Below are 13,395 nucleotides of genomic sequence, written 5' to 3' on the forward strand. Positions count from 1 at the left end.
TCAGGTTAAGAATCCATGGTCATTCTCCACATAATGCTGTCACTCAATAAGCTTATTGGGGTTCTGCCTAATCAGTCATATGAGAAGGGGAATTTGCTTTGGAAGTACTCCAGGGAACTTACCAGGGCACGCATATAGAAATAGAACTCTAGAGCAGTATGACTAACATGTATTGAGGCCGATTTTCTTTAGTTTATCTTAGTGAAATCAGTCTAGTATAATCACAACTTAGATTAGGGGAACCAGAGTTCTAGCTCTGATCATTTTACACCACTGAGCCGTGTGTGACACTAAGTGCTCTCTGGGGGCCAGCCCTGACACATTTATGAAATTTAGATTTGGAAGAGACCCGAGAAATCATGTAATCAAGTGTTACTATGTTACAGTTAAGGGGACAGTTTCAGTGGCTTGCTTGACGTCACGCAGCTAATGAACTCTATAGTCATAGATGAATATGGATTGAGGTAAAAGTTAATGTAGATGAGAGACAAAAAGGGAAGGGAATAAACATTTACATGGTACCTTCTTTGTGCCAGACACTGAGCTAAGTGATTTACAGGTACCTCATTTGATCTTCACAGCAACCCTGTGAAAGAGATGTTTATTGTTATCCCAATTTTTATAGTTGAGAAAACTGAGGCAGAGAGAGGGTTAAGTGACTTGCCCAGGGTCATGTAAGGGTCTAAGGCTAGATTTGGATTCATGTCTATCCTGACCTCAGGCCAGTGTTGTATCCATCCATCCTAGCTACCCCAGAACTACAGAAAGTAAGTGATTTAATTAGGGCATGACCTGAAGACATTGACCTTGCCCTGTATGAGATATGACTGTAAAAATAATGAGACCTTTAACAGAAGCTAGAATCTATATTTATACCCTGACTGTTACCTTTTAAACAGGAAAGGTTTTACCTGGGGAGTTAGATACTGGCTCAAATATAGGCACTGTTCAGAACTCTTTGGGAATTAGAAGTAAAGTTTACTGAATTCATTTTATACTTTCTGTGAATAAGATTACTTTGTGTAGGCCAAGGGGGTTTATTTGTCTTTGCAAGGAAGTTTTAATATTTGCAAACATAGAAAGGATTAGAATAGTAAAGCCAAGTGGTGTCCTGTAAGGAAATTAGTCAACTGTTCTGACATTCACAAGTCCAGCTTGTTGTTTGAGTGCACAGCCAAAATTGCTTGACACTACGAGGTATAGGAAAGAACTTTGATTTGCTCTTGGTCTGAGCTTTTGCTCCCGTGACAGCTGTTGAACTTGAGATGAGCACTTTGGTGAGGGAGGCTCTGTAGTGATATGAAAGTGGTGATTTTTTTTTTATTTAGTTAAAGATTGGAGACTAAATTCTCAGTGATAGTTGGGTAAAAGAAAGGGAGGTTTTGGATATTCAGGAAATGATTTTTTTTTAAAACTGGATGTGAAGATTTTGTTTTCAAAGTCAGTTGAGGAGCTGGACTCTGTATATGAATACCTCTAGAAACTTGGAAGATAACACCATGACAACTGATTGTTTTGTGTGTCAGCCAGAACAGGACAGGAGACAGCTATCTTCAGAGGATAAAAGACCATTCCCTGCTGGGAGCTTAATACATTTTCAAAGTGAGATGTGACAGAAACTATTGGAATGTGATCATTAGAGTAAACTAGTTAAATTTAGCCTCCATGTGTTTAAATGACTGGATATTACTTTTGTTTGATTGCTTGTCAGTCCAAACTCCTTTAAAACTCTGGAACAAATCAAACGATCCTTTTTTCAAATAGGTAAAAGATGTAACATATAACTAGTTTTGATGTTGCATTTTGTGAGGGATAAAACATCTGATTGGGCAGCTTAAAAAGGAACTAGTTAATTTCCTTTTTAAAAAAATTTTTTTCCAATTACACATAAAAACAATTTTTAACTTTTTTTTAAATTTTGTGCTGCAAATTCTCTCCCTTCTCTTGCTCTTCCTGAGTCAGTAAGCAGTTTGATATAGGTTATATATGTGTGTCAGATCATGCAAAACATTTCCATATTAGACATGTTGTTCTTTCTCTGTGGATGGATGTCATTTTTCATCATAAGTCCTTTGGTATTGCTGAGAATAGCCAAGTCATTCACAACTGATCATTGTACAGTATTGCTGTATTACCGCATACAACGTTCCCCTGGTTCTGCTCACTTTTCATCAGCTCGTGTAGGTACCAATTAGTTAATTTCAGAGCTGCTCTTAATCCAGTCACTGGAGTACTTGAGAGCAGAAATACAAGTTGTCTCTGAGAGGTTTGATTCCTGGGATTAATTTAGGCTCCAAGGTAGGAGAAACCTCTTAAAGATTTTTTTTTTTTGGGTCCCAACCAGTGATTTCATTAATAGGGTAGGGGATGCAGATGAACAATGCTTCTATAAGTTAATCTTCCAGTGTGGCCCAGGTAAGTAGACTATGTTCATATTTGTACAGCTAGTAGGTGTCAGAGACAGGAAGGCTTGCGTTCAAATCCACCTCCTCTTTCAAGATATTTTAAATTTAATAATTTTCTCTTGAATCTAAGACCAGATTTTAAAAAGTGAAGATGACTTATGACTTATCTTTTGGGAGTTAATCTTTTTCATTAATTAACTTTGAAATTTGAACTTTCAAAGTAATATTTAGAGTTATAGAGTGTCTTTTCCCTAAAAACTTTCAACACAAAGGAATGAGTATTGATATATTCATTTCATAGATGGAGATTACTGATGCATAGAGAGAATATCACACCTCCACATCACACAGCAGTGGAGTTAGCTCCTTTACGTTACAATGGGATGGTAATCTATTTTTTTGAGATTTTAAGAACCCCTTCCAAGTTACTATACTTTTAAAGTTTATGCACTTTTATGTGTTCCATGACAGTATTGGAGTGGTGCTGGGAGGTGAGGGACTAGACTGGGTTGGGGAACCTTCAGTCTTGAAGCCAAATGTGGCCATCTAGGTCCTCCCTTAAGCTGAATCCAGAGCAGATCCCCTTAACAAAAGGATTTGTTCTGTAAAACTTGGACTGTCAAAAGGCCACACCCAGAGGGCCAGAGGGCCACTTGTGACCTTGAGGCCGCAGGTTCCCAAATCTGGACTAGACCAATTCACATCTTCATTGACAGTGGTGTCAAATGCAAATAGAAATGGGGACCAGACTGCTGCTGGCTAATGCATTGACATAGAAAACAACATATTAACATGTCTTATATTATTTATTTAAAATATTTCCTTATTATATTCATCTGGTTTGGGCCAAGTTCCAGAGTGGAGAGGTAGAAGGGGGCTACAGATTTGACACATCTACTTTGTGTAATTACACTTTCTTTTCAGAGGACCTCAGTTGGAGGGGTTCTTAACCTTTTTTGTGTTATGGACCCTTTTGTCAGTCTGGCAAAACTTATGAAGTGCTTGCTTCTCAGAATCGTGTTTTAAAATATGTAAAATAAAATACATAGGATGATACAGGAAACCAATTATATTGAAAGTTATCAAAATGCTTAGAAAAAAAAGTCACAGGTTCGCAGACCCCATGTAAAGAACCCCTGAGTATATACTTTATAGATAAAAAAAATTATTTTTAAGAAAATCTGAACTTAAACACCAAAAAGGGAGTGTTTTTATATACAGCAAAGCACACAAAAAAGGATTCTCTATGAAACTGAGTGGGATAGACTTTGTGAAGACTCCTCAGATTGTAATTTTTCTCCCAGGGGTGAGGTAAGGCCTAAAGGCTCAAGGTTACAATATTTTTAGAATAGAATAGTTCCATATAAGGATATAAAACTGTGTAGTGTATTAGGGTCTCAATGATTGGACAAAACTTACATAATTCCTCGATGTCTTCATTTCAAAAGGGATTGGTTAGATTTCATGTCTAGAATGTAAGACCATATTCTCAGCTAATGAGAATAATGGTCAGTGGGGGGAGGAGGGACTTGCGTTAGGGTCTATATAAATCACTGTCCTGTTCTTTGTCTTCGGCTTTCCTACTCCTACAGGGGAGCCCCGCTTCTCGAGAATCGAATAAATCACTTTTCTGTCATCACTTTGAGAGACCTCTGAGTAATTGATTTATGTAGGGACCTGAGCCATCCCACACAAAACCATCTCGATTCATGCCATTTATACTTTTTAAAAGTACGTAATACATTTTACACTTTATTTTCAAAACTGCCCTTGTTCATACTTCTGAACTTCTTTTATTTTCATGGATTTAGAAATTGTATGGGCATCTAGGTGGCACAGTGGATGGAATACAAGGCCTGGAGTCAGGAAAATAAGTTTTCCTGAGTTCACATCTGGCCTTGAGACTAGCTGTATGACCTTGGGCAAGTCGCTTAACTTTGTTTCACAGTTTCCTCATCTGTAAAATGATCTGGAAAGAGGATTTTCAGGAGAATGGTGGACTAGATCAGAAAACTTTTTGGCTTTCCAAATTTCCTCCATTAAAAACCACAACCTAGAGCAGCAGCAGTAAACAAAAGTCACAGTAAAGCAGTTGTTTTAAGACAACTAGAGAAGACCCCACCTTCAGGGGCCAAGATTGGGCCTGAGTGAAGTAGAAATACTTTCAGACCAACTTCGGAATCAAAGGAGCCCAGGAGGGCAGCTGGGGTTGGGAGGCAGCCTCACCAGGCTTGAGTAGAAGGCTGAAGGACCTTCCACTGTCAAGGGATGCTTCCAGGGCAGACCTGCTGCTGCTGAGGAAAAGCAGGTAGCACACACCTGCTGAGTGAAATAGCAAGGGGCAGGGATCCTGCCAGCTGTGGGCGCTTACAGGAGAACAGAGGCCCTGGTTTCACTTCCATGGCAGAGGACAGCTATAGTTTGCAGCGACTGGAGGGACAACAGAGAGCAAGGTCATTTGTGGAAGAGCTTGGGTGAGGGCCAAAGCTGTTAGGAGTGGGCAGGAATTCCAAGGTTGAGCCCCAGTTAGACCTCAGAAAATAACAAGGACCCAAGGCTTGGGGCATAGATGCTAAAAACATAAAACAATAAATAAAAATAAGCAAGGAAAGGAGAAAGAACCTTAACCATCAATAAATATTCTGGGGATAGAAAAGAAATGGGTTCAGTCAGAGAAAGATAATGGAGCTAAAAAAGCCACTCTTTTTTCAGTGAGAAATGGCAAATGCTCCCAAGCACAAAGAGTTGTTGGAAGAACAAGTCAACCAACTTGAAACAGAATCAAAAACTTAAGGAAGAAAATAATCACTTGAAAATAGAATTGGGCAGAAGAAAACTAATGATGTTCTAAGACACCAAGAAGTAATAAAACAATCAGAATAGTGAAAAAATAGAAGAGAATGTGAAACATCTTATCAGAAAAACAGTTGATCTGGAGAACAGATTGAGGAGAAATAAGAATAGCTGAACTACTTGAAAATTATGATAAAAAAGAGAATCTTGATACAGTCCAAACTCCTTAACTTTGTGACTTCTCCCTTCACCTACATTCCAGAAACTTGCTTAAAGATCAAGCTATAGTGTGTCTACCTTTGTAACCTCACCCACCATTCAAATTCAGTTGATTCCATTTAAGCCCGGCCCCAGAGGCCTCCTACATCTTCAGACTAACACTCTTACCTCTGAAGGATTACTCCCACCATCCAAATGAGTACTTCTTCTAGGTATAAAGATTGATACTATAAACAAATTAGGGGAGCAAGGAATAGTGTATTTGTCAGATTTGTGGAGAGTGGAGAAATTTTTGACTAAACAAGAGATAGCAAACGTTATGAAGTGCAAAATGGATAATTTTGATTACATTAAATTGAAAAGGTTTCTCACAAACCCAATGCAACCAAGATTAGGAGGGAAGCAGAAAACTGGGAAAGAATTTTTGCAACTAGTATCTCTAATAAAGGCCTTACTTCTAAAATGTATAGAGGACTGAGTCAAATGTACAAGAATACAAGTCATTCTCCATGGTCAAAGGATATGAACAGGCAGTTTTCAGAGGAAGAAATCAAAGCTATCTATAGTCATATGAAAAAATACTCTAAATCACTATGGATTAGAGAAATGCAAATCAAAACAACTCTGAGTACCACATCACACCTATCAGATTGGCTAACATGACAGAACAGGAAGATGATAAATGTTGGAGAAGATGTGGGAGAGTTGGAACACTAGTTCATTGTTGGTGGAGCTGTGAGCTGATCCAACCATTCTGGAGAGCAATTGGGAACTATGCCCAAAGGGCTACAAAAATGCGCATACTCTTTGACCCAGCAATACTGCTTCTAGGACTGTATCCCAAAGAGATCATAAAAATGGGAAAGGGTCCCACATGTACAAAAATATTTATAGCAGCACTCTTTGTGATAGCCAAAAACGAAATCAAAGGGATATCCATCAGTCGGGGAATAACTGAACAAATTGTGGTGTATGAATGTAATGGAATATTATTGTGCTATAAGAAATGATGAACAGGAAGACTTCAGAGAAGCCTGGAAAGACTTATATGATCTGATGTTGAGTGAAAGGAGCAGAACCAGGAGAACTTTGTATACCTCAACAACCATTGTGTGTGAGGAATTTTTCTGGTAGACTTAGTCCTTCATAGCAAAGCAATGACCTAAAAAATTCCTAGTGGACTCTTGAGGCAAAATGCTTTCCACATCCAGAGAAAGAACTATGGAATTGGATTGCAGAATGAAGCAGACCATTTTCTTTTATATTATGTTTTGATTTGTGTTATGATTTCTCCCATTCATTTTAATTCTATTCAACAGGACTGTGGTGAAATTGTATTTAATAGGAATGTATGTGTAGAACCTATATAAGATTGCAAGCTGTCTTAGGGAGGGAGGGGGAAAAAAATCTAAGATATATAGAGGTGATTATAGAACACTGAAAACAAATAAAATAATTATTTTTAAAAAAGGATTACTCTCACCTCTCTCTGAGGCAGTAAGGGGGAGGAACTGAGGTGACTTCACCATCTCCTCATTAAAATATTTTAATAATTGTTATAAAAGACTCAGTCAGCCTTCACTTAGGATCATTGAGAGAGGCCATTCACCTAAGTTGTTTGTTGTTCACTTGCTTTGATGTGTCTGACCCCATTGTGGTTGGCAAAGATACTAGAGTGGTTTACCATTTCCTTCTCCAGCTCATTTGACAGATGAGGAAACAGAGGCAAATGTTTAAATGACTTGCCCAGAGTTACACAGCTAGTCTGAGGTCAGATTTGAACTCAGGTCCTCTGGACTCCAGACTCAGCACTCTATCCACTTCTCCACCCAGATACCTGTAATTTATTGGTTATTGATAACCTACCTAATAAATTGATTGTGCTCAGAACCTCATCTCAGTTTACGTTAATTTTCTATTGTAGCATTTGTCTTTAAGGTTACTTTTCTAAACTATTGGTATGGGAAAATATGCTGATAATATACTGATATGGCAAAACCAAACCTCCCTTGATGTAATTTCCTATTTCCCTTCAAGATCTTTGTGTTCCAAACAAATTGGACTCCCTGTTCTCATCATACCTGTTCATTCAGTCATGTCCAATTCTTTGTGAATCCTTTGTAGGTTTTCTTGCAAAGATAATGGAGTGGTTTGCCATTTCCTTCTTCAGCTCATTTTACAGTTGAGGAAACTGAGGCAAACTGGGAAAAGTGACTTGCCCAGAATAACACTGCTAATAAGTATCTGAGGCCAGATTTGAACTCAAGATGAGTGAGCCTTCTTGAGGGCAAGCGCCACACTTTATCCACTGTGCCTCTCAATATTTCATCTCCCTACTTTTTGTTGGATTAAGGGGCTTATTATGCTTGGAGAATAGTCTCCCTTTAGAAGGTACTTCTCCTTTTATTCTACCCAACATCTGGGCCTAACAGATTTAGAGAACCCACCCCAGGTGTTCACATGGACTATTTGTTTCCAACCTGTGGTAGAACACTGAGCTTCATTGGTCTAATCAGACACAGTGGGACACACTGTAACTTGACTCTAGCATAGTGATACCATTTTAGTTCTCTTAGAAAACTAAGGACAATAATCTATTAAACACTATTACTGTAAGAAAAAAGGAAGTAAAAGACAGTTTAAAAAAATCCTGCCTTTATGGAGCTTACTATGTAATGGGGGAGATCAATGCAAACAAATTATACAAAGCTAACTATATACTGGATAAATAGGAATTAATTTGCTGAACAAAGGCACTCAGTGAATAAGGCTTGGAAAGGCTTTCTCCGGGAGGTGGGATTTGAGTTGGAGCATAAAAGAAGGTAAGAAGCTCTCTTAGTAGTTGCAGCAGAGGAGGGGGAACATTCTAGGCATGGGGGCAGCCAGAGATTGCCTAGAACTGAGAGATGGAGAGCCTTGTTTGTGAGGCAGCCAGGGCCAAGTGTCCCCAAGTGGAAGAGTATGCGTCTGTAAGAAGACAGGATAGGCAGAAGACGATGTATTATAAAGAGACCAGAACATGGAGAAATGGGCAGCTACAGAACAGGGTGAGTGGGACAGACTTAGTGAAGACTCCTCAGATTGTAATTTTTCTCCCAGGGGTGAGGCAAGGCCTAAAGGCTCAAGGTTACAATATTTTTAGAATAGAATAGTTCCATATAAGGATATAAAACTGTGTAGTGTATTAGGGTCTCAATGACTGGACAAAACTTACATAATTCCTCGATGTCTTCATTTCAAAAGGGATTGGTTAGATTTCGTGTCTAGAATGTAAGACCATATTCTCAGCTAATGAGGATAATGGTCAGTGGGGGGAGGAGGGACTTGCGTTAGGGTCTATATAAATCACTGTCCTTTTCTTTGTCTTCGGCTTTCCTACTCCTACAGGTAAGCCCCGCTTCTTGAGAATTGAATAAATCACTTTTCTGTCATCACTTTGAGAGGCCCCTGAGTAATTGATTTATGTAGGGACCTGAGCCATCCCACACAGTTTGGGGGCACGTACCAGGATCTGTGACCTTTCTGAGAGATGGCTGACAGCTCAGTTCAAAGACTGGGCGCCCGTGGGGAGATTTCCCCATCGTCCTTGAAAAGGGCTGCTGGGCCTCCCTCTGCAAGGTAACGACCCGAAGCAGAGGAACTCAGTGAAGACAGAAAAGAATAGAGTTAGGGACTCCAAAGACTCCGAAGCTGTGAAGTGTGTAAAAATGCCAACCGGTTGGTGTTGAAGTTTGCAGTCAGGCAACTTGTACGCGTATACGACCCAGCGGTAAGCGCGGGGGGGGCCTGGGGGTCAATTCGTTGAGTCTTAGATAGACTCGGGGAGAAGGTGACGACTCCCAACCAAATTAGTGGACTGCGGGACCCCAGGGTGAAGGGCCCCCCAAAAAACGTTTGCTGGGTGACTGCTGGTGACGGGCGACCCTCACCTGAGAGCTGGCAAGAGAAGCTAGCAAGGGAGCTAGCACAATTCGTTGAGTCTCAGACTCGGAGGTGTTGGCGACAACCCTCGACCAAAATGAGACAAAAGCAGTCCAAGAATAGAGCTTCGGAGTGGAGTCAGGAAGAAATACCGGTAAATAGTCCCTTGGGAAACTGATTACAAAATTGGCATGAGTTACCAAATTATAGAGAAAAGAATGTAGAAGAAGATGATTAAGTATTGTTGTTTCATATGGGGTGAAAAGACATCGGAGGAGGAGGCACAATCTGGCCCAAATATGGTTCCTCCGAGGACTGGGTTTGCCAAAAATTTAAACCTATATGTACTATTCTATTCTGTTAAATGTTTTGTCTGTATATGTTGTGTTGGTATTTCTGTGTGAATGAAAGTCTGTGTGTCTCTGTTTTCATCTGATAAGGTTGTAAATTTAGCCAGCCAGCCAGCAGGAGCAGAAAGGCTGAGCTGAACTGTCCTTGAAATTCCTGTTACTCCCTTTCTTCAACCCCTCCAGACTAGTTTCAGAGGGGCCGAGGGACAAGGAGGGAGAGAAAGGAAAAAAAAAATCTTTTTCCCTTAGACCTAAGAGGCATGCTAGCAACCAATTAACCATTTCCTGCCTCACCCAAAAGAAGAAATTTTAGTGTAATGGGAAATAACAGAAAGTTAAGTGAATTCATTCTGGTCGTATTTGGAATTGTGAATAGGTGAAATGTGTCATTCTTAATTTAATGTTTCAGATAGGTTAGAATTTATTAAAGTTTGGTGGAAGTAAGCAGAAGATTAGAAAGTAAAACTCAAGTAAGCAACTTAGAGCTGAGAGTTTTGGATTTAGGTTTAATTAGATCAATATATTTGATGCCAGACAATGTATTTAAATTATAATATATTATAATTTATATTTATATAATATAATAATAATATATATTAAATTATAATAAGTTTAGGTTTTTCTTTTTCTTTGCAGAGTGGGAGGGCCAGAAAGGGGTGGCCTTGGGAATCCTGGCACAAATAAGAGGAGGGCAGAGACACCCAGCAGCATTTCTGCCAAAAATGTTAGATCCATTAACAAAAGGATAGGTATTTGTTAGATGCAACATTAATCTAATATAACTGTTACACGATTTTAAATTTTGTAATTTATTACACATAGATTGGGGTTTTAAAAAGATGTGATAGAAATTTGATAATTTGAAACTTACATTTGGTTATAAAAAAAGAGCTGAACAGGTTAATGGCTTCTTTTAAGTTTTAAGTAAACTTAAATAAGTTTAAATTTTTAGGTAATCCATCTAAGTATTGTATTAGAAATTGCATTGTTAAGTTAATGAATTGGTTAAAAAGAGCTGTTATGAATTTTTTTTTATAAGAGTTTCCTTGTTGTAGCATTCTTATTAAGAAAATGAGAACACTTTAAAAATGTATGGGTATATATATAGGTGTGATTTTCAAGCCTGTTTCATCTGAGCATGTATTATGTTAAAAGTTTATTTCTGTTGTTGAAAAGGAAATTTTAGCTAAAATTGTTTTTGCCATGAATCAAGCATTTACTCTAAAGTTATTTTTGTAAAAGAAAGTTTATGGGCAAATGTGAAAAGGCTTTGGGTTTAGGTCTTTTCTTGTGATTTCTGTCAATTAGTTTCAAGGGGATTGTGATAAATTGCAAACTGTTCGTAAGAGAGGAAATATTTGCTGTATTAAGAAATACTTTGTAAAATCTTTCGTATGGGTTTTTGGAAGGCCTACCTATCCAATTTGTATTTGTAAGTTACAAAAGTGGGAAGAATTTAGTTTCTCTAATAGGATATGAAAATGCAATTGGTGTCATCTAAAATTTATTGTTCAGGTTCATAGCTAAAACAGTTTGTTATCACTTATGAAAATTATGTTTGCCATTTGTAATTCTAATGCTAAAACCTAAAGCTGGTACACTGTGTGTATATGTGGGAAAAGAAGCAGTCCTCAGGCTAGTAACAAGTACGGCCCCAGCAGCTGAGGAGATTGTATATAGAACTTCCTTTGGTGAGAATTTGAAAATGTATAAGAAATGATCTTCAGTGATTGGCTCTTTAGGGCAAATTTAAGATCTAAGAAGTAAATAAAATCCCTGGGGACATTCTTTCTAAATCTAATGGGAATAAATAGATATTGTATCATTGTTACATAGAACAAAATTGGGATTTAAAGTTAACTGTAATTGTATTTTATTTACAGGGGGATTCAGGGAAAGGAATCCTTTACAAAAAGGGGGGGGGGGGGGCCAGGTGGTCTGGGAGCTCCAGGAATGGTCTTGATGGGAGTGGCCAGTAAACTGGAGATTTGGACTGATAGAATTAAGAGTGGGAAGTAGAATAGACTTGGGCATAGTGATAGAGCGGACCTTAGGAGAGCCGGTTCACGTGGAAAAAAAAAAAAAAAACCAAGGAGTTTTCAAGGTGAGGTTTTCCAAGGCCTTTAGACAAATGGGACTAAAACTTTTTTGGGGTAATGGACAAAGGTCCCAACTTGGAATGAGATCTTTACAGGTTACAAAATGATGTAAAAGCAATTAGTATTAAAACAATTAACTGAATTAATTACTGAGACTAAATCAGAGACATCTTTAGTTTGGGAAAAAGAATTTCAGTCTAATTTTCTTAGAGGTAGGTAGCCTCTGGTAATATTTGGCATTGAAAGTTAAATGATTGTTTTGATTTGAATTCATTACATAAACATAAAAATTCAAGTTAGTGTTTGAACTTATCACATGTGTAGCTCATTCGTTTAGATTGAGCAGGGTTAGAAAGGGATAAAGTAGTTTGGGAAACAGATATAAATCTATTAGAGCAATGACTTATGATTGTTATTCAATCAGGAACTAGAACATGTATAGAAAGGCATGTAGGCTACTTAGACCTGCTTCAAAGATGTTCCTTGGCCAATGTGAAATTAGTCATGTCTGAAACTGATTATTGGAGCTTGCTATTTTAAGATTTTTCTGGGACTATTAACTGACTGTTCTTCTGAGTCTAACTCCAGGTGTGGATAGCAAGAGAGGTGGTCTGAGCCACTGATCCATGATGCCAATAAGCCTGTGAGATGCTGGTATGAACTGCAAAAAGGTGATCTCATGGGAAGGTCGGGAGAGCGACTGTTCAGTCTGGGCTGAGGTAGGATTCTCCTGACTCAATTTCCCCACTGACACCTGGCAGACTTGAAGCCTGGCTGAATGCCAGTTGACAATCTACTCCTGCCTGGAACTGACATAAAGTAAGGGAGATGTTGTTTCCTGCAATGTCCCTACTCTTAGTGGCAAATTCCTAAAATCAGAAGTTTTGTAAGTAATAATACCAGATCTGTTGAATAATAGATTGTTGGTAGGGGAACATCTGAGGTTAAGTCTAAAATTGAGCTAACAGGTTTAGGACTTTAGACCAACAACAATGTTAGGGTCCTCTAATTCTTAGTAATAGTGTGGAGATGATTAGGTCAAGGGCTTGTGAGACTAGCATGCACAGTTATTATTTTGTCTTGGTTAATGTTAAATGAAAAATGATTTGTGGACTATATTGTAAATGCTTTAAAAGAAGCATCACATGATCAGAAGTTGGAATTGTTTTATGATGTGATATGCACTGTGTTAAAAATGATTATTTCTTGTATTTATATAAGTACTGGAGCCTGGTATTGACTCCTTAGTGAAATCTCATCTTCCTAATGAGGGAATGAATAATGACTTACTGTGAAATGTAGAAGCTGCATTTTAATGTGAATTTTCTTTTTTTGTTAAATGACAATTTGTCAAAGTTTCAATTTTGATTTTTGTAAGAATGATAGGAGTGGTAATCTAAGATGGTATTAAGTTCAGTTTTGTAGGAGAGTGGACATCTGGATTTCTACAAGAAGATAAAGAAAAGAAGATGCTGAGATGCTGTGCTGACGACTGTTTGAAGGAGCATCCAGATCAGAAAATTGCATAAGATGATATTTCTCCCCAGACTGCTGTATGAGATGGAACCTCTAAATGGACAGTTCATTAATTTAAATCTCTGTATCTGT

General features: G+C 38.2%; 1 protein-coding gene across 2 annotated transcripts in view; it reads left to right on the forward strand.

Moving 5' to 3' along the window:
* PLA2G12A (phospholipase A2 group XIIA) overlaps nucleotides 1–13,395 on the forward strand; it is a 56,729-nt gene that overhangs the window by 12,246 nt on the left and 31,088 nt on the right. The window lies entirely within an intron of this gene.

The sequence above is a fragment of the Notamacropus eugenii genome, chromosome 7, assembly GCF_028372415.1.
Source record: "Notamacropus eugenii isolate mMacEug1 chromosome 7, mMacEug1.pri_v2, whole genome shotgun sequence".
NCBI lineage: Eukaryota > Metazoa > Chordata > Mammalia > Diprotodontia > Macropodidae > Notamacropus > Notamacropus eugenii.